The sequence below is a fragment of the Fukomys damarensis genome, unplaced genomic scaffold (assembly GCF_012274545.1).
Source record: "Fukomys damarensis isolate Sample0158 unplaced genomic scaffold, DMR_v1.0_HiC HiC_scaffold_3, whole genome shotgun sequence".
Classification (NCBI taxonomy): Eukaryota; Metazoa; Chordata; class Mammalia; order Rodentia; family Bathyergidae; genus Fukomys; species Fukomys damarensis.
The window spans coordinates 48,488,840-48,493,642 of record NW_022900915.1 but is presented as its reverse complement, the minus strand read 5'-3'; positions in this window follow the sequence as shown (position 1 = coordinate 48,493,642).

Sequence of the window (4,803 nt, the reverse complement as noted above, 5' to 3'; positions counted from 1 at the left end):
GTATTTGGAATCCAACACTATTCCTCAACCTCAGAAAAATCCTTTCCCTAAATGTCACATTCATACTCCAATTACAAGGTAACTTCGATTCCTTCCATATCCTTATCCACAAAATGAATCCTAACCCTAAACAAATCCCTTAATCCCACATTCCAATACTGAGGTGCTTGAAATAGTACACTTTCCTAACCCTCCTGCCAAATTTAACCATGATACAAACTATTAAAAACACACTACAACATACAGGTATTTAAATTCCAAGACTAAGACTTAGCCCAACCTTAATTCTAACTCTAAACCTACCCTAACCGTAACCTAGGTCACACACCACTGCTACCCATAATCCTGCAATTTACACTACCATTAAACATTTAACCCACACTCCAGCAAACTGGGAGTTAAATTCTTTAGCTATACCTAACACAAGGCTGAGTCCTAAACCTAAAACTAACACTAAAGCTATCACTACCCATCTGAGCTGCACTACAATGCTCAGGTACTTGGAATACCACAGTATACCTCAGGCTCATAAAAATCCTTGCCCTAACCTTCAGTCACAAACTCAAATCATCAGGCACTTGAATTCCATCTATATCCCTTTCACCAAGCAGAACCTTAACCCTAACCCTAAACACTGTTTCCCAGTTCTAATACAGCATAACTTGAAATCCCACGCTATTCCTAATCGTCACGCCAAATCTAATGCTGACACTAACTATGAAACCCACATTCCAATAACCAGGAACAGAAATTCAAAGAATATCACTCACCCCAGCCCTAAATCAAACCCTAAACATACCACGAACCCTAACCCAGGTGCTTACATACCTCAATGATTCCAAAATCTAATCCTAAAATTAACATGAACACTATACTCAGATGCATACTACACTACATAGGTAGTGAAATTCTGATTCTATGCCTAAACCTAAGCCAAATCCTAATCCTAAATTAAAGCCAAACTGTATGAATCCTTTGTAAACTGCAATGCTCAGGAATTTATAATCCCAAACTGTGCCTCACCCTCCTAAATATACTGGCCCTAAACTGCAATCTCACATGCAAAGTATCATGTAATTGAGATCCATCCATGTCACAGACCCCATATATTAAACCAATCCTTAACCAAAGCCTTAATCCCACATTCCAATACAGTGGTACTTGAAATACTATGCCTAAACCTGAGGCCAAATTGAATGCTTATATTAAATATGAGACTCACACTACAATACACAGATACTGAAATTCCTACACTCTCATAACACCAAAAAGAAGGATAACTCTACCTTACCATGAACACTAAACCAGGGATTTACATTCCTAAACCAATCCTAAACCAAACCCTAAAATCAACACAAACACTAAGCATCTAACTGATACTCCACTATGCAGGGGGTGAAACTGAAACAATATTCTAACCGTACACATAAGATTGACCCTACAATCAACCAAAGCACAACCCAATACACACTACAATGCTCAAGTACCTGGAATCCAACACTATTCCTAACCCTCATGAACATGCTGGCCCGAACTTTCACACTCACTGCAAAAATCAGGCACATGAACTCCATACACATTCATAATGCATAACTTAATCCTAAATCTAAAGCTGTCCCAAAACCTCAATTCTAACACTATCCATGAAGGCTAACCCTAACCCTAACCTAATCCCTAAGGAAAACCATAAACACTAATCCTAAACCTAACAGTAAACCTAACCTAACATTAACACTAAGACTAACCCTAACTCCTATCCCTCACATTAACACTAAGCCCTTATTCCCTAACCCTAATCCCATCCCCTAAAACTAACCCTAACCATTAACTCTAACTCTAAGTAACCCTAATCCTAACCCTTACCCTAACCCTAACTCTAACCCTAGCCCTCACTCTCACACTCACCATAAACCTAACCCAAACCCTAATACCAACCCTAAAACCTAATCCTAATTAAATATCCTAACCCCAACCCTAAAGCCTTACCCTAACCCCAAACTTTAACCCTAACCCTAACTCCCTAACTTTAATTCCCTTATATTATTCCTAACCCCAACCAAAATCTAAAGTCTAATCATAAATGGTAACTCTAACTCTAATTTTGTTTTTCATTCTCAGAGTATAAAAATCAGGGAATTAAATTCTAAATATATATTTAACCCTATCCCTAACCCCAATCCTTGCCCAAACCATAACCCTCTAACTCAAAATCTAACTTTAAATTTCCCCTCCCCCTACCTCTACCCATGGTTCTAATGCTAACCCTTCCCTTACTCCTAACCCTAAATTAATCCTACCTCTAACCCTAACCTTAAATATTAAACCTTAATCTTAATCCTCAACTGTTCTCCCATTGTACTTTAAATTTTTCAGTACTCTTAATCCTATCCCCTACCCCAGCATGTATATTAATTCATCCTCCAGTCCTAAACCTAACTTCTACCCATCCCCAACTAAGTGTAACACATACACAACCCACTAAGGTAATCCAAACACCCAGTAGATCACACAGCCAAAAAGGATCCCATGCAAAAATTAAACCCAAACTGGCACATAAACCACAATATCAAAATAGAACCTTAAACTTCAATAGAAACTCAGTCCTAAATTGTAAACACCAACTGTTATGCCAAAAAAGACCCATAAAAGACCAAACTTTACCCATAACAATAAATCAAACACATATTTGAATATATCCCAGAATATCAACCTGAACCAAACATTAATCTGAACCAAACACAGACACAAATCCAAACACAAATTCAAAATCAAACCCTGAAGCAAGCCTGAACACGAATCTATACACATACTGGAACATGAACCCTGTACCTCTCAAGACCAAAATAAAAAATCAGAATACAAACCCAGAATGGAACCCAAACACAAAACAGAACATGTTCTGGGACTTGAACTGTAATACAATCATATATCTGACTCTTGGCATCAACCTGAACACAAAGGTCAAACAGAGTATCATGTACTTCACAAAAGTAACCTGCTGGAGATTAAAACTAGACCTATATATCTCATCATAAACTAAATTAAAATTGAAGTGGTTTAAAGACCTAACTACTAAAACAGAAGCACTAAACTTGCTGGAAGATATGTAGAACTTTCAGAGACGTTGGCATAAGAAAAAAAACTTTATGAACAAATCCTCAGAAGCATGGGAACAAGCACAAAGAATCAACAACTGGGATCTCATCTTATTAAAAAGCTTCTGCACCACAAGAGAAACCAACAATAGATCTAAGAGACAACCTACAATGTGGGGAAAAAAGTTACCATCTGTTCCTCAGACAAAGGTCTACTAAATAGAATATATAAAGAACTCAAAAAAATCAGGCGACCCCCAAATATAAAGATCTAGTTCAAAAATGGGCATCTGAAATGATCAGACATTTCTCAAACAAGAAATGATAATAAATATATGAAAAAATGTTCAACACCAGTCATTCAAGAGATGTAGATGAAAACAACACTGAGAATCCACCTCACCCCACAAAGAATGGCTAACAAGAAATTAACCAATAAATTTGCTGGTGGGGTTGTGGAGAGATAGGAACCCTTCTCTATTGTTGGTGGGAGTGCAGACTGGTGCAATCACTGCGGAAAGCAATAAGAGATACCTAAAAAAAAAAAAAAAAAACCTAGGATTAGAGGTCCCTTTTACCCAGCTATCCTTCTGCTGGATATCTTTCCAAAAGAATTAAAAGGATCATACCATTGCAATTAAGTGCACTCATGTCTATAGCAGCACATTTTGCAATAGCTAAAATTTGGAAACAGCCCAATTGCCTATCAGTTGGAGACTGAAGAAAGAAGATGTTGTTTTTCTATAAAACCAAGTAGTACTCACCCATAAAGAATGTGAAACTAGGGCCGGGCATTTAGCTCAGCAGTTCGGTGGCCTGCCTTGCAAGCGCAAGGACCCGAGTCCAATCCCCGGTATGAAAAAAAAAAGAATGTGAAACTAGAGACATTAATAGCTAAATGGATGAATATTGAGGCCATACTCTTGTGTGAAATAAATAGGACACACATGTGTAAATACCACATGGCTTTTCTGGTGTGAAAAACAAAGTGTAAATAGGATTCCAATTTTACAATTGATAATGTGAAATAGGAAAAAAGGGCTAAAGGAGTAGGAGAAGCGAGAAGGGTAGGGGAAAGGAAAGAAGGGAAAAGAAAAAATATAAGAAAAGGAAAAAATTGGTAAAGTCTTTGTAAATATGGAAGGGTGGAGTGAGTGAAGGGAGGGCAGGAATATGGGGAAAAATAAGAACCAAGATACATCATGTAAAGGTACAAAATCCCACTGATGAATGTAACTGTACTTTACAACAAAAAAGTACCAAAAAACAGTGAAAAAAATTTTAAAATTCACAAAATTCATGATCAAGCATCTTGATATATCAATTATGTATCAATTATATATACACTGTGTATCTATTACATATGAATTATGTAAACTTAATAGATTATGTATTACCAATATTCCTCATTTATTGACCAGGTTCTCTTCCTGCCACTAAGTCATTAAATGAATTGTTCAATAGATTAGAAATTGTATATTAGTATGTTCAGTGCAATATTCAGAACAAAGAAAGGGTTAAAGGAAATTCCAATTTGATAACTTTGCTTTCATTTGCAAAATTCTTACATACAGCACTGTAATATAAAGAAGGATAAAAACTACATTTCTGTACCATACAGTACAACCAACACATTTTACAATACTGTATAAAAAAAACATGTACTGCACCCCAAAAAAAACATTGAGGCACTAAAAACAAGTTGCAG